Source organism: Lycium barbarum, chromosome 2 (assembly GCF_019175385.1).
Source record: "Lycium barbarum isolate Lr01 chromosome 2, ASM1917538v2, whole genome shotgun sequence".
Lineage (NCBI taxonomy): Eukaryota > Viridiplantae > Streptophyta > Magnoliopsida > Solanales > Solanaceae > Lycium > Lycium barbarum.
The window spans coordinates 124,597,036-124,622,719 of record NC_083338.1 but is presented as its reverse complement, the minus strand read 5'-3'; the positions used below and the strand labels follow the sequence as shown (position 1 = coordinate 124,622,719).

The window sequence follows — 25,684 nt, the reverse complement described above, 5'->3', positions numbered from 1 at the left end:
AATGCAACCACTCAACCACCATGGATATAATCATCCACCACCAAATTCATCCCACCACCACTACTAGATTCACAGCTTAATCAATCGTAGCATTCTCCGAAAGTCTAAATTTCTCATGAATTTGTCGCTACTGCGTTCCACGCGATGCCAAGTATCATACTTATCTTCTCCACCAAAAAATAAATAAAAAAATCTATCCAACCTCGCCGGGAGAAATGGTGGCCGGTGAACAAACTTGCCGACCAATACCCAGTAACCAAAACCACCATAGATCCAAATCGACCATCGGAATCACACCATGACCACCACTTCCATCATAAAAAAATTGCAAACAACCACCATAAATTCAAACCTGCAGCTAAATTCACCACTGGAATCACATTACCACCATTGAAACCATCCAAAATTGCAAGAACCACTGTAAAGTTTGCACCCATCACCAAACCCGCCATGAAAATCGCAGCTCACCTCTTTGAAAATATATACCTATAGGGTAGTTAAAATGAGAGGGTTTTCAGAAGAAGAAGAAGAAGAAGAAGAAGAGGAAAGCAGGTGGGTGGGGGCGTGGTTCAAGATGGAGAACAAAAATTGGGTTTGAAGATGAAGAGAGGTGGTGAAATTTATGATGAGTTTGATGAGAAAAAATGAATTGATGAAGAAATTAAGTTGTAGAGAAGTGTGATGAGAAAAAAATGTAGTAGAAGACATGGAAAATGGGGCGTGAAGAAGAAAAGGCCTGGGGGAGGGGGAAGAAGAAAGGGACGGGGGTGGGGCGTGATGAAGAAGAAGAAGTGTGGGGTAGGGGGAAATGAAGAAGAAAGGGGCGGGTGAGGGTGGGGTGGGGTTAAAAAACAAATCTTTAAATTAAAAAAAAATGAAAAATTCTACTCAAAACGTGCTTTTTATTTTGATATTTTGTGCCACATCAGCAGTTCAGGGAGTAAAATAATTCACTTTTAAGATGTTCGAGTGTGTATTAGGTCGCCGGTATAGTTTGAGTGTGACATCGACATTTTGGGTATAGTTTAGGGTTGATTTGATGTATTTTGCCATCAATTTATTATGATGTTTTTGTGTTGTTGTATTGAAATTGAACCCTCTATATTAAAATATTGTTGTTGTTGTATTGAAATTGAAACCTCTATATTGAAATATTTTTGGTGTTGTTGTATTGAAATTGAAACGTCATGTGAATTTTACAATATTTTCTTAGGATCTTTAATTTTGTGTATATGTTTCTAATATACATAATTAGTTATAACAGTAATGATGTGATACAAAAATTACCAAAACTATCTAAAGACATAACAACCCAACCAACTTAAGTTAGTGTTAACTTTGGTTAAGAATTAAACTTTGAACTTCAAAAAAATTGAAGCATGAATTTTATGAATCAAATTTTGGAATAATATAAGTTTAGTTTCAAAATAAAATAAGATTAAAATAAGATTATTATTAATTTAGTTAGTGTTAACTTTGGTTATAAGTGTAGAATTATTATTCAACGTATGGTTTAACAAGTTCAAACTTTGTGTTATTTGTGTAGATGGAATCTCGTAGTTGGATGTACGATAGAACTAATCCTGGTCGATTTGGGTTGAGAGATGAATTTGTAGCCGGTGTTTATGGTTTTGTCGACTATGCTAAAACACTTGAGGATTTTACAGTTCATGGAGTGGTTAGGTGTCCTTATTCTAAATGTGAATGTATCAATTTCGAGACCCCTAAGATTGTTAGGCTCCATCTATTTGATCAAGGTTTTAAAAGTAATTATACAGTTTGGACTAGTCATGGAGAATGTTTAACAGTTTCGATAGATTTTAGAACTTTGTTATTGGTGAAACTAGTAGGGTGGTAGAACCTAATGTCCAGAATTCTAGAATGCACGACATGGTTCAGGATGCTTAAACTAGTCATGGAGAAATGTTTTACAGTTTCGATAGATTTCAGAACTTTGTTATTGGTGAAACTAGTAGGGTGGTAGAACCTAATGTCCAGAATTCTAGAATGCACGACATGATTCAGGATGCTTATGGCATGCATTCGGACTTTGAATCCGGTGACTATGTTGAAGAACCTCTCAATGAAGAGGCCAGACGTTTTTATGAAAAGTTAAATCAAGCTAGTCGGCCCTTACATGATGGATGTACCCACTCTCAATTATCTATCGCTGTTAGATTATTGAGTATCAAAGAAGATTACAATGTTCCCCAAGGGGCAATGGATTCTTTTTTTTTTTTTTTGATAAAACCACCTAAAATGGTGGGAATTTATTGCAACAAATATTTACAGAAAAAAAATAATATTTATAGAAGAATTGCAAAGAAAAGAAACTATCTAGAAAGCTGAAAACTAGCTATGATCACCACATTAACATTACTAGAACCTTTATCATACTAAAGCAAACCGGGGACCTTGATTTGTATCCATCTTTCACACTCTCAAGTCTCACAAGTGGAATGAATCAAATCTTTTGAATTTATCTTCAGGTCATCCTGGATGAAGTAGATTTCAGTTCCAATCTTATAGATGCATGTTCTAAACTAGCATAGATTATGAACTTAGTCACAGAAGCTACTGATGATCCTCCTGCTTATTACTTGTTGCATTTGATTCCACATTGATGAATTCCCAACTAGTAATATCAGTGTTTTGTGGTAGAATGAACCAAGGTTGATACCACAAACCACAAAACAAAGTTATTTCCAGTTGCATCCCCTTCCCTACCTTCATTGATGTTCTGTGTTGCTATTGTCCTGATTGCTGTATGAAGCCTGTTTTGTTGTTGATCTAACTCTGAAGTTTGGAAGTTGGCTTTTATCCATGTTGATCAATATTCTTCCATGAGTTGGAATATCTTGAAACTGATTGTATTGAATTGTACCTGCAAAATCAAAAACCAGGTTAGTAAAATAATCTGCCACACTGTTTCCTTATCTAAACACATGCACTACTGAAACCTTTTTGTCCTTCCTCCATTTTTCTATACTCTTCACTGCAAAGCAATATTCCATGGCACCTCCCAAATACCATCCAGTACCTTTTGCATTGTAAGGGAATCTGTTTCCACTATAGCAGGCAATAACTCACGTAGAACACAATACTTGATTCCCTCTTCAATGGCCACAACTTTAGCAAATAGATTAGTAGTCTTAGTTAATATCCTTTCCATAGCATATATAAACTCTCCTGAACTATCTCTAATACAAACGGCTGCTGAACTTGGTCCTGGATTCCCTTTAGAAGCACCATAAGTGTTGCATTTAAAGCATCCTCTATCTGGAAATGTCCACTTCACCTGTTTATATATTAAAGGCAGCCTGTAGTTCTCTAGTAATTCAACTATCCTAGGCCAACATTTAGGCATGTTCTGCAGCCAATGATATCTCTTTCTTGCTAGTATATATATGTTCCTGTTGACCTCATGTATGACCTTGTTATGAGAAACAACCCCTCCATGCCTTCTAGTATTCTTGCTCTCCCAAATTTTCCATAAAACCAAAGCACGAATTGCTTGATATAGAGGCTTCAATCTTGGGGGAAATGGATTCTGAGATTGACCTCGTGCATGAATTAGTTGACCCAACTCTAGAGATACCCGATAATTACTATAAGGCAAAGAGATTGGTGTCTAAGTTGGGACTCTCGTCGGTGACAATTGATTGTTGTGAAAATGGCTACATGTTATACTATAATGATGACGACGGTCTAAAATCATGTAAGTTTTATGGTAGTGATCGATTTAAGGATACTCACAGTGGGAAGAGAGTTGCTGTTAAGGCGATGCATTATTTACCTCTAATACCAAGGTTAAAGAGGTTGTATGCATCTAATAGCTCTGCTCTTCATATGAGATGGCACAGTAAAAATAGAAGGTCATCGAGTGTTATGTGTCCTCCATCGGATGGTGAGGCCTAGAAGCATTTTGATAGAACTTATCTAGACTTTGCAACTGAACCACGTAACGTTAGATAGGGTTTATGTTTGGACGGATTCACTCCACATTCTGTTTCTGCTGCTCCATATTATTGTTGGCCTATGTTCATTACCCCGTATAATCTTCCCCCCGAGATATGTATGAGATTGCATTATTCCTGGCCCGCGTAATTCAAAAGTTCTGATTGATGTGTACTGTAACATCGCGTAAATCCGTATAGAGTGTGAAAGCATTGTATGAGTCCTTTGAAACCTTATATGTTGGGTTACGTGCATGACTTTAGGCTAAAGACCCAATAGGAGATAGTCAAAATGAAAATTCACTGCACTTTCACGAAAAGGAGGTTCGATGGTCGTCCTTTGTATCGTCGATATGTTCGACGCTCCGTCCTTTGAACCGTTACTGGAAATTTCATTACTTTGACCGAGCAGATAAATGCTCCGTCGATCTGTTCGGCGCTCCGTCGTTTGTACTGTTGAATTGACCTAGCACAAAGACCATTCAACAGAGCAGATCGATGCTCTGCCGATCTATTCAACGCTCTGTCGTTTTAACTGTCGATTGTGCCTGACAGGCTAAAATTATATAAGTTGCAAAATTTTAGTTTTTCTTCCATTCTTTTCACTCTCAAAAACCCTAAGGAAGAAAATACCTCTCTAGGGCTCCAATACTAAGGTAAGAACATCTTAATCATTGATTATAAATCCTAACATCAAACCCATGGTTCTTAACATGATTTTTGTGACTAAAACCTAGGGTTTGCAACATAATTCTTCCTAAAGTGATTCAAGCAAGGGTTTGGGTGTTCTTCACTAGAAAAGTGAATTGTTAAACTTTGTTTAACATACTAAGGTATGTCTCTCTTTTGAAAACTTATTTTGAATGAAAATCACTTTTTCATACTATTGTTGGAAGTATAAATTTCATTCAAGGTTCTTTAATGAATAAAACGAAAAGTTATCTTTTCATATTTCTTAAACGTTAATTCATGTCTAAATGGTGGTTTATGTGTGTGAGGGGACAAAGCCACATTAAACCTATATTATAAAAAACCCTATATATGTATATGATATTATGAACGTTTTCCTCTAGAAGAGATGCTTAATAATGATGGTTAAGGGTTGGTAATGATATTCTCATTGATGAATTAGGACTTGGAAATCTTTTGTAAAGAAGTTAAACGTTTTCAAAACATTGATTGAAATGACTTATTCTTTCAATATGGCATAATGAACCTTAATGACAATTGATGTTGTGACTACATTACAAATGAACTATGAATTGGCTTCTATGGTATGAAAACTGGTTATTGTGTTTTGCCAAGCTACTCGGGAGGAAGGGTAGCCACTATGGATCCTAGTGTGATAATGCCTATCCATTGGGAGGAAGAGTGGATACTTCCGGGTTCGCTACCTGGGGTGTGATTATGCCTAGCTATTCGGGAGGAAGGGTAGCCACCGTTGAATTTCATATTCCGGTGTGGTGCGCTGTGACAAGGGAACCTCTACGGTCACCCCTTCGATGTGCTTGATTCTTGAGCCTGTATTGGTATGTGTGATATTCTTATTTTCTCATGGAATTGTTGTTGTTAATTATGATCAATTGAAAGGCATATTTGAAGTTGTGCCTTTCCAAAAGGCCTTATAATCGGTTGTGATAATGCTTATTGAGATACACAAACTGAATAACTGTTCTTACATTGGTTTCACATGATTTTCAGGACTGTTTTTTTTTTTTTTATGTATTATTGTACTTTATTTTCATAATACTGATTGTCCCCGAGGCACTCTGTGAGTACGAAGTACTCAGGCATACCATTGTTGTTTTTGATGGTATGTTAGGTAACAGAGAAGAGCAGGTTCTTGATACTGCAGGCGTTTAGGAAGGACTTGTTGTTTCTGCTAATTTGGTGAGCCCACACATTCATTCGTGGGACACCCTATTTATTTATTTATTTATTTATTTATTTATTTATTTATTTATTTATTTATTTATTTATTTATTCATTATACTAGTTTTCTGGGCTGCGTCCCGATGAGTCAGACTGTTATTCCTTTATCTTAAAAGCTCCCTAGTATACGTTTGTGGGTAGTTGTTGAGTTATTGATTAACTCTCGGGCTCGTTATTACGTTTGACTAAGTATTTGATTAATAAAGACTTCCGTTGATTTAATTCATATAATCATGATTTGTTTATATTCATGATTTGTTTACATTTATTTTATAAACTGTTGGAGGTGAATATTGAACCTGGCGGGTTCAAGTGTGTTATTGCATATTTTAGGTTCTTCCGATGTTGTTCATGACGTCGGATGCCGGTAATGTCTAGGGTGGATTTTGGGGCGTGACATGTAGGGGTGGGCATTTGGTTTTTCGGTTCGATTTTATCAAACTTCGATTTGACTATTTTGGGTTCGATTTTTTGATGGTGGACACCGAACACCGAACCAAACTAGTTCGTCTCGGTTCTTTCGGTTTTTTAAAGTTCGGTTCGGTTCGGTTTCAGTTTTTTCAATTCGGTTTTTTTGATATGATATTAGAAGCGATTCCGTTGACACTAATTCATATTCTCAAAAGCAATAAAACATAAAACTGATAAATTGAAATCAAAATCAAACAAATAGGATATACAAGAATAGAAAACTATAACCATGATATAGGATTACTAGGTGTTATATACATACCGTAAGAATAATTAAGGAAACACATAAAGGACATACATTAACCCTAAAGACACATTCTAGTTGCCTTCCTTAACATATTTGATTTTCTCAACTGTAGTAGAAAATTAGGGATACAAATGCAAAAGAGGACTTGTTACAATTGCGTTTTTTTGGCTTTAAACTTAATGGGCCTGGACTATTTTAATTTTTTTGGGTAATGTATTAAATTTCGATGTGTGTTCGATTTTTCGGTTCGGTTTTATCAAACTTCGGTTCGGCTATTTCGGTTTCAGTTTTTTGAAGGTGGACACCAAGCACCGAACCAAACTAGTTCGGTTCGGTTCGGTTCGATTTGGTTTTTCGATTTTCGGTATTTATGCCCAGCCCTAGTGACAGTACTTGCAACCTTTGGTTGATGAGCTGAAACAGTTGTGGGTTGAAGGGGTTTAGACATATGACATTTTGAGTAAGCAGAATTTTAATTTGAGAATCACTTTAATGTGGACTATTAATGATTTTTCTGCAATTATAGCCTTTGTGTGACAAAAATGCAAAAATACCCTTAACTATATATCTAATTATTGCAAATGTAGCCTTATTTTGATACTAATTCAACCAATTAAAACTAATTTGCGCTAATGTCCTTAATTGATTTGCCAATGGATTAGGCATCTCAATTAAAGCTATTTAGGGGCTAAAATTGCAAAATGACCTCAGCTATTTTAAACCATGTCTTGGTTAATTACGATGAGGTCATTTATGCAAAAATACAACAGTCAAAACCAAATTACAATTTTGTCAAAACAATTTCGCCACATTGAAATAAATACATAAACAAGCAAAATTCAAAGCTCGAGGGGTAAAAATAGTAAATTCTCTTAATTACTTGAATTCCTTGGATAAATAAGATAAATTTCTTTCTTATCTAATTTCTTGATGTTGTCTGGGTGGATGACAGCTGGAAAGTTAGCATGTCCTCACTGCATGAAAAATGCTAAGTCCTTCACTTTAAAAATGGCAAAAAAAATTCATGATTTGATTGTCATCGTCGATTCTTGCCGATGGATCATCCCTTTAGGAGAATGAAAAATACATTCAAGAATAATGCTATTGACACCTGATTTTTGACCTCCCGTAATTTATTTTGATTGCTCGGAGTCCTTGGATAATGAATAAAATAATTTGCACACTCACAGAGGACCTGAATGATTTTGCATAATTATTCAGGCCATTATTTTACTTCTATAAATTAATACGGGAACCCTCAAGGCTCTATTACTTATCCAGAAATTTACTATAATTTTACAGCATTTTTACAGTATTTTATGAAATACTTTTTAAATTTATCAGCTGCAGAACAATTTTAAATAATTGTTCATTATAATTAATCAAAATCAAGAAATTAGATAAGAAAGCAATATCTTATTTATCCAAGGAATTCAAGTAATTAAGAGAATTTACTATTTTTACCCCTCGAGCTTTGAATTTTGCTTGTTTATGTATTTATTTCAATTTGACAAAATTGTAATTTGGTTTTGACTGTTGTATTTTTTCATAAATGACCTCTTCGTAATTGACCAAGTCATGGTTTAAGATAGTTGGGGTCATTTTTCAATTTTAGCCCCTAAAGTGCTTTAATTGAGATGCCTAATCCATTGGCAAATCAATTAAGGACATTAGCGCAAATTAGTTTTAATTGGTTGAATTAGTACCAAAATAAGGCTACATTTGCAATAATTAGATCTATAGTTAAGGGTATTTTTGCATTTTTGTCACACAAAGGTTATAATTGCAGCCTTCATTTTATTTTGGGACAATTTAGACCATGTTCGCAAAAAAAAAAAAAGTCTATTAGCATCCTTTTTAAATTATTTACATTTTTTATTCGGCTTTCTTTTAATTAATTAATTAATTAATTTATAATTACCTATCTCAAACATTTTCCCATTTTACCAAATACCCGCATTACCCCTATGTGAGTGTATACGTGTGATATATACACCCATATACATGTAATTTATTAAAGGGGTGGGGGCATTTTTTTTAAATCATATATATATATATATATATATATATATATATATATATATATATATATATATATATATATATATATATATATATATATATATATTCAAAATGGAAGGACTTTATAAAAAAAAAAAAGAATTGGGCCGAGCCCAGTCCAATCGGACTCGACCCAGCCCACACGTACATATATACGCCCCTCCAGTTCACCCGCCCCTTTCAGGGGGTCATTTTGCAACAAAAACATTTAGGGGCTTGGGCTTAACCCTATCCCACGCTCCTGTTCCACCACCTACCCGCTCCTGCTCTCGGTCACGTCCCATCGGTTGGAAGCGTGATATGTGGAGGGGAGGACGAAGCATTACGTCCTTCTCTCACCAGAAAACGTCCAAACAAACCCTTATGTAAGTTTTTTGCTCTGTCAAGTTGTAACATATACTCCACTGTCGATTTTCTATTGTTTGGGACGATCTTGACCGTCGTTCATTTGTCCCGCATCGACGTTTGTGTTGGTTGTTTCTGTTTGGGGGTTTCTATAAACCCCCATTCACGAGTAAAGAGGTCGGAAAAAAAAGAGGCAAAATAGAGTTTTGAAATTAAGATCTAATTTCGAAAGTTTAAATTGCCTAGTGCAATTTTTGGGGGTTTTGAACTTAGATTTTAAACCCTTCAGTTGCTAAAATTTATTTTCTTACTTTTTTTCTGGTATTGTGGTCCGAGTTTGAGGAGGGTTTTGTCTTCAAATCCGTTCTTCGTCTTGGCTACGTCCAAAAAAGGCAACTCTCTATCTTATTGGTGATTTTGTTAATTTCTTGCATATTTTTTATAGTGGTTATTTAGTTAAATATTAATTTGGTAATTTTGTTAATTTCTTGATTATTTTTTGTAGTAGCTATTTAGCTAAATATTAATTTGGTAGTTTTTGTTAGTTTCTTGATTATTTTTATGCTCTTAATTTATTGCTTATTTTTTGTGATGGTTGTTTAGTGAAATATAAACTTGTTAATGTCTGTAAATTTTTTTTTGGTAGTTGTTTAGTTAAAAACAACCTTGTGAATTCTTGTTAAAGCCTACTGTTTATTTCTTTTGTTATGGTTAGTGTCTTAATTGAATGTTATCTTGTGTATTGATCTTGTCCATGTATTTTGCTGTTTTGTTCTAATAATTATAGTGAGCTATTAGTGAACCTCTTAGTCTCATTTTGCTGACTTGTTGGTCTTTTAAATGGTTCTGGTAAGGTGTTTTATGTGATAAGTGTCAACTGTTATTTTATTGCCTACTTAGATGATGAAGTATAAGTTTAAAATAAAAGGTGATATAGGTTAATCTCACTGGTCTTTATTGATTCAAACTAGTTGTTGTGAATTACTTATTCTAGATATCACATAGAGTTTAAGTTTACTAGTTACTTACTGATTTGAATGATTGTCATGAGAGTGTTTAGGCAAAACATGATAAGTATTAAGCTATCAATTCACTGCTTATTAAAACAAGTAGAGTTAGTTGTTAGTCAAAAGATGATGAGTGTGTTTGATGTTGGTTCACTGATCACATAGGTATGAAAATTTTGGGTAAAAGAGTGATTGTGGGAAGGTTTAAGTCTAGATTGGTTTGTTGTTGGTTCACTCACCATAGTTGCCTAACTAAATGGACCTGTCATGTGTCTAGTTTGCTAGCCTAACTTGTTCACATGGTTATTATAAGTGGTTTAATGGAGTCTATTTAATGTTAACATAAGTGTGTCATTTTACTGCCTTCTACTAATGTGTTTTGAGTGTTTGCTTGATTGATCAAGAGCTAAGTAATAAAATGTGAGTTTTATGTCATTTCCTCTTTTCTCCAAAACCTGTTTATTGTAAAGTTATTTTGGGTTAATATTGACTAACTAAAAAATGAAAAAAAGGGCCAGTCTATATGATATAATCTTTATATAACTAGGTTCTTTGTATTTGTTTTTAAAATCATTAGACTATGACTTGTAATTTTTATAAAACTAACGCTGTGCTTTGACTGCCCTGGTGTCATGATTGCAAAATGATGTTTTAAACGTCAAAGCCTGGCATTTATTTTTGCTCAAAATACCAAAATATGTTCAAATATTCCTCTGCCTAGGTCTAAGTGGAACCTGTTTTCTCTTCTACCTTATACCTATGTGTTTAACCACTATGGAGATGCCCTGGTGAGTGTCCTATGGTTTCAGTTGATCTTCTTCAGGTCTATGTGATGTTATGGTCCTTTTGTTTCCCCTATTGGTTCTGTTTTTTGCCTGTTATGTCTGTTCTTGGCATTATTGTCTGAATTTTCACAAGTTATGTACCTGGAGTCACTCATTTTCTGGAAGGGGCATCAAGTGGGGGCTTATACCACTTAACTTTGGGATGCTGTCTATTCTTTTCTTCTTGTGACAAGGTCTTTCTTCTTGTGATCCTTCTTGTCTATCCTAAATCCATCCCTGGCATTCTGTAGACTCTTTACTTATTTATTTTTTTACTAGGTGATAAGTTTTATTGAACTCATTTTTTAAAAACTGTAAACTGCTTCCTAAGTTGTAAATTCTAGTTAGAGTATAATGATGAAGTGGTTAGCCCAGTTCTGTGACCTGATGTAGTTTTCATCTTTGATCATTCTTGGAACCTTGACTGAGTGTTACTCCTGCACACCTCTGGATCACATTAGGACTAGATGGCACACACTTGTTTTTTATTTTTATTTTTAATTTTGTTGTCTGAAATATTGTTTGAACCCCATTTGTCCATGATTGTGTGTGTTGTTTCTTTGCTTATACTTTATCTTGTTTCCCTCCCATGACATAGAACTAGAGCCAAACTGTTGTGAGTCACTCGAAATTCCCAGCCTTGTGTTTTTACCTATCCTACACCTATGTGACATTGCCCCTGATCCTGTCTTTATTTGCACCTATGGAGTGAAACCTTTTTCTATGATCATGTTTTGATCTTGTCCTAGTTGTTGTGTCTGTGTGCAATTGATGACCTTTAGACCCTCCCTCCAGGCCCTAGATCTGTTTCTGCTTGCTAACTTCACTTGTGTGCTTGCACTTGTCTTCTTTTACCCCTATGACCATGAGTTGGATCCCTATGACTACTTTATTGCTTTTTTTATACCCTGTGTGACTCCATGTAAGTCTCCAGTTAGTTCTCATTAGTGACCTGTGTGTTAAACTCCATCTCGGCATACATGGCCTGCCCTCTTGGGTAGTATGAGTGACCACCTGTTCCCAAGTTAACTGTTCCTTGTCTTTTTGAATAGTTTGTGCCATTTGATGTACACTGTCTATTGTCCAACTCTTTTGGTCCTTCAATTGCTTAGATTATCATTCCCATCACCTACAACTTTAGTGTTGTTTTGTATTAAAATACTAACTTAGACTGCCTATTTGAAGAGGTGCCAGTGTACTATCATTTGAATTTATTTTGAGCACATTTTGCCTTAACCAGTGTTTGTAATTAGGCCTGCTTAAGTTGAGGGCTTAGTATATATTTGAGGGACACACTGTTGCCGTGACACTTGACTTATCTTGTAACTCTTAATCTTAGTTGACTAGTATTCTTTAAATGATCAGTGTTTGCTGTGGCATTTTGGTTTATATCATGACTTTAATTTCCTATGCTCTCTCTTTGTCCTATACTGGGTTGGTTATTTTTAGATGGGTTATGGTAATTCGGGGTTGTCCAAGTCTTGCTGGTGTTAGCCATGCCTGGGGTTCTTAGAAACCCCTTGGAACTTGTGCGACATCGAGAATACGAGGCTAGGACCCAGTCCCCATACCATGCTAAGTCTTAAAATGAACCATTACAACAGTTTAAGATACAGAAGACAAGTATAGGATTTTTGCGTGACTTGTTATATATATATATATATATATATACACACACACACACACACATGTATGGCTTAGTTATTTTAGTGATAAGGACGGTTAAATATAAACTAATCAAGTTTCCCTTTTTCTTTTCTGCCTCCACTTGCATGACCATTCGGGTCAAGACCAGCCTCCTAGGCCCAATAGGACTTCTATTCAAATTAGAATCGAGTCCGCGAAGAAAATAATAGCGAGGCGCGCAGAAGGCCCAGCCATGGGTGAAAATGGCTAACTAGAAGCTTGGTACGCCCTAGTCTACCTCTACTCTATTATTCATTTCATGTTTATTTGTTTTAAGTTGATGTATTCGTAAAAATTGTATTAAACTCATATTATAGTGGAACCTTATGTTTTGAACTAGCTGTCTTAGGATAACGGTTCTTATGCCGTTTAGATGACTTTAGGTCCCCGAACGAATTTTCAAAACCGCGATTAAATTCGGCGTTTTAAAACTAAATATAAATTGGACTTAAAAAACTGTTTTTTCCTTAAGTATAATAAGCACAAATCAATTTTCTTTCAAAAAACCTTAAAAGGGTAGAACACTGTTTGGTATTAATAATTTCAAATTGGTTACTCAAACGTGGAAACTCTTTCCTTTAAATTTTTGAAGATATAGATTCACTCATTTTTTTCAAGTCTTTTAAAAAGGGGGACTTTACATGATGGCTGAAACAAACAGAATTTTGGGCCAAAGCCCACATATATCCTTTATGTAAGCATTTGATACACCAAGTTTATACAGATTCAGAATGCTAAACCCTTTTTAAATTCTGAACTCAGATTTTTTTTTACTGAATCAGATTTCGTTTTGACCAAAAACTGGAGTCGCTCTCTTTTTTCTGAAATTAAACCAGTCTCAGACTCGTATTTTTTTGGGTCATGAAAGGGCCAAAAAGACAATTTTATACAGCCGAGATACACTGCCTCTAAATGTATGAAACGCTTTTTGTACAAACAAAAAATGAAACCATCGTAATATAAAGTATTCCGGATAAGGCTGAAACGTACCAAAACGGATTAATTCGAATCGAAGCATGAGTATGCCATGAACGTTAAAAAATCAAAACGCGCTTCTTACACTTCATTTATAAACAAAATATACTCCTTATACATAAAAGGGGACTATTTATAAACGGATATCATAAATTTGAAAACTACGATACCCTGTATGTAAAGGGGATATACTCAAATCTTTTCAAATGATATGCAAACTTACAAAATGACAGTCTTTTCTAAATGCCGGAAATTAACACAAAATAAGAAGTTTAGGCAAATACTCGTACTTTGAAATTCGAAGGTCAACCGTATAGTACGGATCCTTAATATTGGGGTGCTAACACCTTCCCCAGGGGATCATCAGAACCCTTACCTAGAACTCTGAATTACGAAGATTCTTTCACGGTATTTGAATAATCCCTTCAAAACTGATTTTTCTAATTTCCTAAAAATTAGGTAGCGAGTCTTTAAAAATACATAAAGTCCAAAAGAGCACCATCGAGTTCGTAGTAGCCTTTTATGCCCTAACCCCGCGTAAAAAGTGAACCGCGACAAATGCAATTGAACAAGACTGTCCACCTCCAATACTGTCTGGTTAGGATATTTGGGAGAGGGTTCAGAACCTCCCAAAGGTTACTAAAGAAGAATCGTACAGATTCGATGGGTATGGGGGTTTACCATAACTGGACATAATAGAGCATATTTTGGAAGTTGCAATATTGGAAGGATAATCTTTTGCGCCATAATCTTGATGTCATGCACATTGGAAAAAAATTACTTTGATAATTTGTTTAACACAGTGATGGATGTGAAGGGCAAGACTAAAGATAATGTTAAGGCTAGAATAGACTTGCTTGAATATTGTGGACAACAAGAGTTATGGTTGCAGCCAAAACAGAAAAGGGTCTTCAAGCTTAAGGCTAGCTATTCTTTCAAAATGGAGCAGAAGCGAAAGATTTGTGAGTGGTTCCAGAACTTGAAGATGCCAGATGGGCATGCATAAAATTTTAGAATGCGTGTTGATATAGATCAAGACAGGATACATGGGATGAAAAGTCATGACTGTCACGTTTTCATGGAAACTTAACCCCCCCTGCATTTAGTGGCTTGCCTGAACGAATCTGGAAACCTATGACGTAAATTAGTTTGTTCTTCAAGGACTTGTGTTCCTGTACGTTGAGGGAAGACAACCTTTCTCCGATGGATCAAAATATCCCTGTTATCACAAACAAGCTGGAGAAAATTCTCCCACCGGGTTCTTTGATGTGACAAAACATCTTGCAATTTGCCTAGCGTACGAAGCCCGACTCGGAGGCCCAGTTCAATATAGGTGGATTTATCCCTTTGAGAGGTAGTGAGTCAATTTTTTTTATTTATTCTTGTAAATCATTTTTTTTAAAAAAAAATCATACTTAACACAATATAAATGCAGGTCTACTGGTAAGCTAAAAAGGACTATCAAGCAGAAATCAAAAGTGGAAAGCTCAATGTGCGAAATTTACCTTGCCAACGAAACATATCATTTTTGTTCTTACTATTTTCGGAATGGTGTGACTTTTTTGAGAAACAGGCCTAATCGACACTATGATGGAGGTGTGAATAATTATTTGGCTAAGCTGATATCAATCTTCAATCGACCAGGTGATAGGTCAAAAGAACGTTAGAGACCATTGAATCAAATAGAAGATAAATCGGCATCGACACATATCTTATTAAATTGCCGGAAAGTTCAACCTTATTATGAGTAAGTTTAACTAAAACTGCAAAAAATATTCATTTAAAATGTAAAAGGGGCTAACCTAAATTTCATTTTGTTGGACAGACTCTTTGTGGAGATACATGGCCAAGAAAAAGTACGATCAATTTGCAGCGTGGTTTAACACTTACGTAAGTTTTATAATTTTCTAACACAAAGCTATCATAAATTACAAAGTTTTTAATTCTACAATTTCTAACTTTCTATTTCTTAACTTTTATTAAGTTCACAATACACCCAGGGGCGGAACTACAGGGGTGCAAGGGGTGTCAATCGAACCCCCTTCGTCGGAAAATTGCACTATATATATAGGGTCAATTTTTTTATTCATGTATAAATATTAATGTTGCATCCCCTTCACATAATGGAGAACTCAGCTCAGCGGCTGAGATGCCTACTATTGAGCCCATGGTTGCGGGTTCGATTCTCTGTAACAACACTTTTTAACCCTTTTTCATCTAGTCCCTTTTTCTTGAAACCCCTTATCAAATGTTCTGGCTCCACCCCTGAATACACCTTGTGGTTTTCATGAATAATTTTTGAAAGACTTATCTTAGGGATATGGACAAATATGTAGTTAATGATTTCAACCGAGAATGTACTAACCATATGAAAAATAATAATAGTGGTGTGTGGGTTAAAAGTGCTGATAGTGTTGATTATTTTGGTGTAATGGAAGAGATTTTTGAATTAGAGTATACTCGTTGGCCTGTTAAAAAAAATTGTTCTTTTCTGGTGCAACTGGTTTGATCCGACTCCAAAAAGAGGTATGAGGGTACTGAAGGAGTACAATATCATTGAAGTAAAGCACACGCGGAGGTATGAAGCTTATGATCCTTTCGTCCTTGCGCACAACGTTAAGCAGGTGTACTATGTCCCTTATCCATTGAGACCAGATAAGTCTGATTGGTGGGTGGTAATTAAAACTAAGCTTGTTGGTCGTGTGAAAGTTGAGAATGACCTGCCCGCTGCCTTCAGAATGACGACATATCATATGTTAGCCAAATAGTCGACCCTGAATTAGAAACGGAGCTGGAGGATCCAGAATAGACATTAGAAGAAGCTTTTGAAGAAGTGGAAGAAAATGATGAAAATGAAACAAGTGATGAGGAAGAGTGGTCAGACGAGGAAGAAAATGATGAAAATTAGCATGTATTTCATTTTAGAACTATTAAATATGTGTAGTTTTATTTATTTGATTATAAGACTTATAAGTATCTGAATACTTAAGCTTCCTTATTTGCTTTGTCTATGTGACTACGCCAACATTAAAACCATTTAAGATTATTTTGATTAATTTGTTGTAACCTTTATCTATTTAAGATTATTTAGATTAATAAAATGCTTACCATTCAAATTTATTTGCTTTGTTTTAATCTATATTGCAATACTTAGATATATTTGTTGTGTAGATGTCGGATGATAAGAGGGGTAAAGCTATTGCTAAAGAAACAAAAAAGTCAAAGAAGAAGGATTTTTTTATACCGCCAGAGGGTGTAGTGCCAGGCCCCATACGGATTAAAGAGAGAGACGCTTCGTCAAATCTCCCACCGTGTGGCCTTCCATTGGCGCATGATTCTCTCCTAGATGGATTGGCCTATTTTCAGTTGGCTGGCCATGTTCAAGCTTCACCATATTTTTGTCCACATGGCCAAACAGAGCCGCAGCGCATCTCTCAGTCCCCTAACACGCCTCGCACGATCCCACATAGCCTCCCTGAGTTTTATCATGTATCATAGTGAGCGACTATGAGCGGTACTCCTACGGCTACTCCCAGCCCGACTTTTTCACATCTATCAACATCATCTACCCCACATGTTGGGATGTCGGGGCGTCAAGATTGGGGAGGAGGCCCTTCACAACTTGAGACTTATGATTTGTACGGTCGTCTCATAATCGAGCCAGTTTGATTGACATAAGTATATTTAATTTGCATAAGTTATTTACTTTATTTTAAACCATCTAATTATTTCATTGTTTTGATGCAGCTTCTTTCCAGGCAAAGCAACTAAAAGAGTTTCAAAGACAATCAAAGGACTCTATAGAGGCATCACTCAATATTGGGCAAGGTGCCATCGAATTTGAAGAGGCAAATGTTTATAGAGTTTAGGGTATTTATTATTTGTAGTAAAATAATATAACTATATCTTGATTGTTTATGAAATATTCCTTATAACTTAATGAAATCAATTTATTTTCTTTGCAGACAAAGTGGACTTGGAAGCCGAAACACGAGGCATTAGTAGCATAGAATTTTGAGAAAAAAGCGGGGAAAATACTTAAGGATGCATTATTTAGAGCCTGTATCCTTTGCGTGCAGCCTAAGTGGATCCGTGATAACTTCTGGCAGGAGCTACTGCATTACTGCGTGACTGATCTGATGTTTTGCAATAAAGTGCTAATGGGAAGGCCTCCAGTGCCTCAGAGTATGGTGGATTGCTACACACTAGTGGGGCCACGAGCTAAGTGGACGTGAGGAAGAAGCTAGTATGTCTCCTTTTTTATGCTTTAGTTACAAGCAAAAGAACCCTCTATTTTATTTTTATTTTTATCCATATCCGTATGTTTCTTGATTGAACTCTAGTTACTTATTGGTATTTCTTGTTTTGTATATATATTTAGATCATTGTTTAGTCTGTCTTCGTGTGTGATTAAACTCTAGTTTATTATTGGTCTTTTCTTGTTGCTTACTTTTTTAGTTGTTAATCTTGATTTGTTTGTAGGAGCTTCAGAGAGGTCAGGTAGTACCTTAAGATGAGATCATCAAGATTACTCACATGAGGAAGACGAAGAACACCGATGGCACATATCAATGGGTTGAGCCAAGGGCTGAGCGAACCTGGGTAAGTCACTATAACTACCTTTTTTTTTTTACTAAATTTAGCTACTAACATTGTATCTTTCAACTTCATAACGAATTTCAACAACACTTTGGGGAGTTTCGTGCCACTCAGCTAACCGGCATGCCGATGACCCCCGAGATAGCAGAGCAGCAGTGGATGGAGTGTGTTGATTTCCCGACAAGGTATGGGACAACTTATAGGATGAATAATCGAGCCTTTCATCAATTTTCGTCATCCCTTCAAGGCATAGGTGCTACTGATAAGGGGGCAGTGGATCCTAAGGAGTACCAAGCGATGAAGCAGTAAGTTGCTCAACTAACAAGCACACTTACTGCCTCATAGGCTAGGATGTTGGGTATGCAGGACCAAATAGTCAGCTTAATCAATTCGAGGGCATTTTTGATTCCCCGTGTCCCGGGGATGCTCAGAAGTCACAACCCCCCCGACCTTTCCAAGGTAAACGACGTAGGTCACGTACTAACATAGATCGTGCTCTTGTCGATGAGTCTAATAGGGAGGATACATATCATGTCTCTAATACCCAACATTGACCTTTTTGATTCGTATACTTTTGGATTCTAATTTTGCTATGTTTTGTTGAATATGTATATGATGTTTAGTGTTTGAATATAGTTTCTATTCTAATTAAAAGGACTTTGAAGGTGAATTTGATTGTAAAATGTAGTTTATGGTTGTTTAAGTTTATGATATTTAAGTGTTTGAATGTAGTTTTAATTCGAATTAGAAGTAATTTGAGGTTGAATTTGATCGTAGAATGTTGTAGTTTATGGTTGTTACGTTGCATTAATGAATTGGATATGTTGCATTGTTGTCACGACCTAACCCGCCATGACTGGCACCCAACTAAATCCTAGCGGGCGAACCAACACATAAGATATCTATTCATTCAAGTCTGATTTTATATTAACCAAGTCAAGCGATTATACTCATTCACGCATCAAATAAACTAAATAAGTCATGCCATAAAATACTGAAACACATGCGGAAGTTCTAACTATTACAAAATTCCCAAAATTCGAAAGTCACTGTATAGGACTTTAATCTAAAATATGTCTAAGAAATGCAATCCGACTAATAAATAACCATAATGTCCAGAATACGAAAAGACATCATAGAAGGAAGATCTTCGGGCGGCCTGGCATGGGAAGAAGCTCACCCTAAATCTTTTAGCAAACGTCCTCCACGCTAGATGTGAGGGACAGTAGCGGTCTCTGTATCACAATCTGCACTCAAAAGAATGCAACAATGTAGTATAAGTACAAACACTATGTACCGGTAGATATCATAGGCTGACTAAGATTAGTATCGTGCATATTTCATCAAATCAATAGAATAGACAAGCTAGTCAACATACATGAATATCAATAGATTACAGCAACTCAACCAAGGATAATCACAATCAAAGCACCAAGATGTCAAAAATCACAATCACGAAAGCCACAACGGAAATAAGTTTACTACAATGACCCCACTCACTGTACACACATTCTATCTGATGTCATTGCTCAATAGTCATGACCTGCAGGGGACCCATGGTGTCCATGTACCACTCGTTCCGGAATACTCCTCGGACCCGAGCACTACCTTCGCTCCGAAACGAACCTCGAACGCGAGACATATCAGTGTACCTCTCATTTTGAAACTATCCTCGGACCACGAGCCCATAATCTAGGTCACATGTGTGCCTTTCCATACCTCTTACAGAACAGTGTTTCTTACCTTTCAGTATCATTACTCAACTCATCATCTCATGTCACAATACCATCGAGAAGATTATATTAGCTTCTCATCACAATACATCCACTGCAGATTCAATCACATATGAATAATGGCACGAAGCCTACACAAACACTCAATTCACATTCAAATAGGAGTTTAGCCACACAATATCATGCACGAAAGCTAGACATGATTTTTCCTAAGAAAATCACAAAACATATAATCAACTAACCAAAGTCTAACTCAAGTAGACCGAAACCTACCTTAAAGTAGAGCTGGAACAATGCATTCACTCTGCTACAACCTTTCCTTTCCTCAAAGCCTCAGAAGGCTCAAAGTCTAGAAATAGAAGGATCAATGAGTCATAATACTCAAATCACAAGTACCAAAGCAAGAATACCCTTCCCTTACCCCATTCCAGAGGTGGATGATTTTCCGGTGATAAACAACCTATCAAGGCCCTTAGTAATCATTAATCATCAATTTATAACAACATTCTATCAATATTCCCATTACAAGCATATTTTATAGTCAAGACACCATTTTTATAGAACCCTAGGTCTCCAATCACTTAGTTTATGACTCTAAATGTTCAATTTATGATCAAGAGCAACTAACCAAGGCATTTAGATGATAACTAAGCGATAATAGGGCTTCTATTTCAATTTCGCCATTAAAGACCTATGAAGGGGATAACAATAAGGAAGGAGAATGGAATGATAGAATGGAATCAATGGAACTTACCTCTCCAAAGTATCTTGCCCTAGCTTGAAAATCACCCTAGGTGCTTGTTGGGAAGTGTGTTGGTGTTTTGTGAAAAGAGAATATGAGACTAAGTATATAAAATTCGGGTTACTGTTTTGCGTCGACCGCTACAGCGGTCATCACGCCGCTACAGCGTCCTGTTATAGCGGTCAAGTGACCGCTATGGCCAACAAGAATCCGTTGTGACCGCTATGGCGGTCTGTCTACCGCTATAGCGGTGTCGCCATAGCGGTCCACTGCCCGCCACAGCGGTCACTTGGATGGCCGCTGGCAGCGGTCCAAGTACCGTTTGGCAGTACCGCCGCATCAGTACTCCCACTGCCACAGCGGTCCATTTTGAGCAGTGAGCTCGACTTTTGTACAGGTTTTCCCCCTATCACCCAATATTTCATCCGAGGCCTCAAAAACACAAAACAAACATGCACATATATAGAAAGAAGCCCTACGAATCCTCCTGTGCCCTCAAAATTCCCAACGGAGTTCTAATTTTTATGTCAGCCCCTGACGGACTCATGACCATCAAGCAACAACCACAAACAAGTAAAATTTCAGCTCATAAGCTCACACGATTTAGTTTCTTCTGGATCGTTCTACCCTTGGAAGGGTTACATTTGGTGGGGTGATCCTACATTTCCCATAATGACCAGAAGGGTCGTTACACCAAATACCAATTAAAACATCGTTTGTCCCCGAACGGACAAGATGAGAAATCTAGGGAGGAGTTACCTGGCTTGATCGAAAAGATGAGGGTATTTGCTACGCATATCAGATTCTGTTTCCCAAGTAAATTCTTCCACTGGGCGATTCTTCCACTGAACTTTCACGGAAGCTATTTTCTTGGACCTCAACTTGCGAACATCCCTGTCTAAGATAGCAACGGGCTCTTCCTCATACGACAAATTCTCATTTAACAAAACCGAATCCCAACGGATTATGTAGGAACCATCACCGAGGTACCTCTTCAACATCGACACATGGAACACCGGATGAACGCTTGATAGATCCGGAGGTAAACTCAACTTGTAAGCCACTTCTCCCACACGATTGAGAATCTCAAACTGACCAATGTACCTCAGGCTAAGCTTGCCCTTCTTCCCAAACCTCATCACACCCTTCATAGGGGAGACCTTCAACAGCACTTGCTCTCCTTCCTCAAACTCAAGATCTTAGACCTTGCGGTCTACATACTCCTTGTGCATACTCTGCGCTGCCAGAAATTTGACTTGAATCACCTTCATCTTCTCTAGGGACTCTCTTAAAAGATCGATACCCCAAGGCCTCACCTCGAACTCATCAAACCATCCAAACGGAGACCTACGCCTCCTTCCATACAACGCCTCAAATGGGGCCATATCAATACTCGAGTGATAGCTATTATTATAGGAAAATTCGGCCGAAGGCAAGAATTGATCCCAATTCCCACCAAAATCTATCACATATGTACGAAGCATATCCTCGAGAACTTGAATAGTCCGCTCAGACTGCCCGTCAGTCTGAGGATGGAAGGTTGTGCTAAGATCTAACTTCGTACCCAACTCCTCATGAAAACACTCCCAAAACCTGGATGTGAGCGTGGTGCCCCTACCGGACACGATGGAGATAGGAACCCCGTGGAGTGTAAGCACCTCACGAATATAGACTTTAGCCAATTTATCTTCATTATAATTTATCTTCACTGGAATAAAGTGGGCAGACTTAGTCAACCTGTCAACAATAACCCAGATAGAGCAAACTTTCCTAGCGCCTTCGGAAGACCCACCACGAAATCCATGGCTATTCTTTCCCACTTCCAATCAGGAATGGGCATTCTCTGCAATGTACCCCCAGGTTTCTGATGTTCATACTTCACCTGTTGGCAATTCAGACACTGAGCAACGAACTCTACTATATCACGCTTCATCCCAGTCTACCAGTAATGTTGCCTCAAATCACGATACATCTTAGTGGCACCAAGATGGATAGAATACCTCGAACTATGAGCCTCTGTCAGAATGGTCTTGATCAAATCGCCCACTTGTGGCACACACACTCGCCCTTTGATTCGCAGCACGCCTTCCTTATCAATCACAGCCTCTTTGGCCTCACCACGCAATACTTTATCACGTATTTGTATAACTTAGCATCCTCAAACTGCTTAGCCTTAATCTGCTCTAAAAATGACGACCGAGCCTCAACACAAGTCAACACCTTGCCTGTGTTAGAAATATCCAGTCTCATAAAACTGTTAGCCAGAGTCTGAACCTCTCTAGCCAACGGACGCTCAGAAGAAATAAAACGAGCCAAACTTCCCATACTAGTCGACTTCCTGCTCAATGCGTCAGCTACCACATTTGCCTTACCAGGGTGATACAAGATGGAGATGTCATAGTCTTTCAGTAGCTCCATCCATCTCCGTTATCTAGAGTTCAGATCCTTCTGAGTGAACACATGCTGCAAACTGCGATGGTCTGTGTAAACCTCACAATGGAAACCAGACAAGTAGTGCCTCCAGATCTTCAACGCAAACACCACCGCTGTCAACTCTAGATCATGAGTAGGATAGTTCTTCTTATGCACCTTCAATTGCTGAGAAGCATAAGCAATCACCTTCTTTCCCAATATTAAAACAACACCCAAACCAGAACGTGAAGAATCACAATAAACAACAAAATCCTTTCCCTCCACGGGCAATGCCAAAATCGATGTTGTAGTCAACAATGTTTTGAGCTTCTGAAAGCTCTCCTCACACTCGTTAGACCACTGAAATGGTGCCTCTTTCTGAGTCAAACGGGTTAACTGAGAAGCAATAGAGGAAAACCCTTTCACAAACCGACGATAGTAGCTAGTCAGACCCACAAAACTACGAATCTCGGTCACTGACGTGGGCCAAGCCCATTCTCTGACTGCCTGAATTTTTAGAGGATCCACCATAATACCCTCTTTCGAAATAACATGCCTCCAGAAAGACACAGAAAACAACCAGAATTCACACTTAGAGAATTTAGCATACAACTCCTTCTCTCGCAATACCCCAAGAGCAATTCTCAAATGTTTCTCATGCTCTTCCTTACTCCTAGAGTACACTAGGATATCATCATTGAACACTATTACGAATGAGTCTAAATAGGGTTTAAACACACTGTTCATCAAATTCATGAACGTAGCTGGGGCGTTTGTAAGCCCAAAAGACAAAACCAAGAACTCATAGTGCCCATACCTGATCCGAAAAGCGGTTTTAGGAACATGCACTGCCCGAATCTTCAACTGATGGTACCCTGACCTTAAATCGATTTTAGAGGACACTGAGGCTCCATGTAAACTGATCAAAAAAGTCATCAATACGGGGAATGGGATACATGTTTTGGACAGTTACCTTATTCAGTTGACGGCAATCAATACACATACGCATAGACCCATCATTCTTCTTAACGAACAACATGGGAGCACCCCACGGAGAGGCACTCGGGCGAATAAACCCCTTACTCAGAAGATCTTGCAACTGCTCTTTCAATTCCTTGAGTTCTGTTGTCCCCATTCTATAAGGTGGGATAGAGATAGGACGAGTCCGCGGGGAACACATCCGTAAACTCGCTTACCATTGGAACCGAATCAAGGGATAAAGTATCTACACTGGTGTCATGGATATGTGCCAAATAAGATAGACAAACATTCTCTACTAGCATCCTAGCACGAACAAAGGATATTACTTTCTTAGGGAAGGGACTAAGGTTACCCTTCCACTCGAGTGTAGGTTCCCCGGGCATGGCTAGTGTAACAGTCTTAGAATGGCAATCAAGTATAGCATAATGCAGAGATAACCAACTCATACCCAAAATAACATCGAAGTCTACCATGTCTAAGATCATCAAATCTGCCCAAATACTATACCCCATAAAAGTAATTGCATACGCAGGATAAACGCTATCAACCACCACAGAGTCCCTAACAGGAGCAGATACATAAATAGGGGTGTCAAGGGTATCACACATCATATCCGGACCCACAGCAAAATAGGTAGTTACGTAGGAAAGATTAGAGCCCGGATAAAACAAAACAGAAGCCATACGGTCATAAACTGATAAAGTACCTGTGATAACCACATCGAAGGCCTCAGCCTCGGGTCTACCTGGAAAGGCGTACAAATGACCGCGCCCTCCCGCTGCCTGTGAACCACCGCGATTACCATTTCTAGTCTAAGCCCCGCCCCGGCCAGGCTGCTATCCACCTCTACCTGCCTGAGGACCGCCTCGGTTAGGCTAGGCACCAACCCTATGATACGCTCAAATTACACCTATTAATGGCGTAAAGCGGACGTTGTCAAATATAGTAACCCAACAAAGGTTGGGGTCGAATCCCACAGGGAATATGGAGAGAAAAGAGTACTAATCGTATGCGATACCGATCTTTAAATGCTTTAATCCTATTCCGGATAGTTTGAATTGATTGTTGAATAATGTAATTGAATACTTTGACTTAAAATGTAATTAATGTGAGAGAGAGAGACTAAGGTTGTGTTCCCCAATTTGATTAGATATTATGCTTCAGGTTTCAAGGTGATATACTTCTAATGGTTGTTCTATGAATATGCACTTGGTCTCTTAAAGACTTCTTAATGTTTCCCAACAGTTAAGCAATATTTCCTCTTTATGATTCTTCCGAATATAAAAGAGTTACAATCGAAGAGCGACCAATAATGCCAATTTAGACTTATTTTTATTCCTAAGTTAGTCTATTAAACGAGGGTTAACGCCTCGAGTCATTGTTATTCAATCTTACCAATATTGACTCTCTTTCCCAAGAAAAGTCAATATAATGGCTTCAGCTAATGCTTGCAATCATTACCCAACGTTACAACTCAAAGATAGAATAAATAACAACAACCATTATACATATATCATAAATAGAAACCCATTCACATAATACCCATCATGGGATTCACAACCTTAGAATTGAAATTAGCTACTCATAATGTTTCTTGACAGAAAAAGCTTAAAGATTAACATAATACACTTACAATACTAATACAAGATGGAATGAGAGTGAAGTTGTTGCCTTAAATGCTCCAACCACTTCAAGATTAAAAACCTAGGGTTT

At 37.4% G+C, this 25,684-nt stretch overlaps 2 long non-coding RNA genes across 2 annotated transcripts; both read left to right on the top strand.

The window, feature by feature from the left end:
• The first annotated feature begins 8,862 nt into the window (after positions 1-8,862).
• LOC132621883 (uncharacterized) lies at positions 8,863-12,865 on the top strand. The gene is made up of 2 exons (XR_009575722.1): positions 8,863-9,032; positions 12,639-12,865. It is a non-coding gene; the product is annotated as an uncharacterized LOC132621883 (long non-coding RNA).
• Positions 12,866-13,814: 949 nt separating this feature from the next.
• Positions 13,815-16,504, top strand: LOC132621876 (uncharacterized). Its single transcript, XR_009575721.1, has 3 exons — positions 13,815-14,858; positions 14,940-15,251; positions 15,330-16,504. It is a non-coding gene; the product is annotated as an uncharacterized LOC132621876 (long non-coding RNA).
• Positions 16,505-25,684: the final 9,180 nt, after the last annotated feature.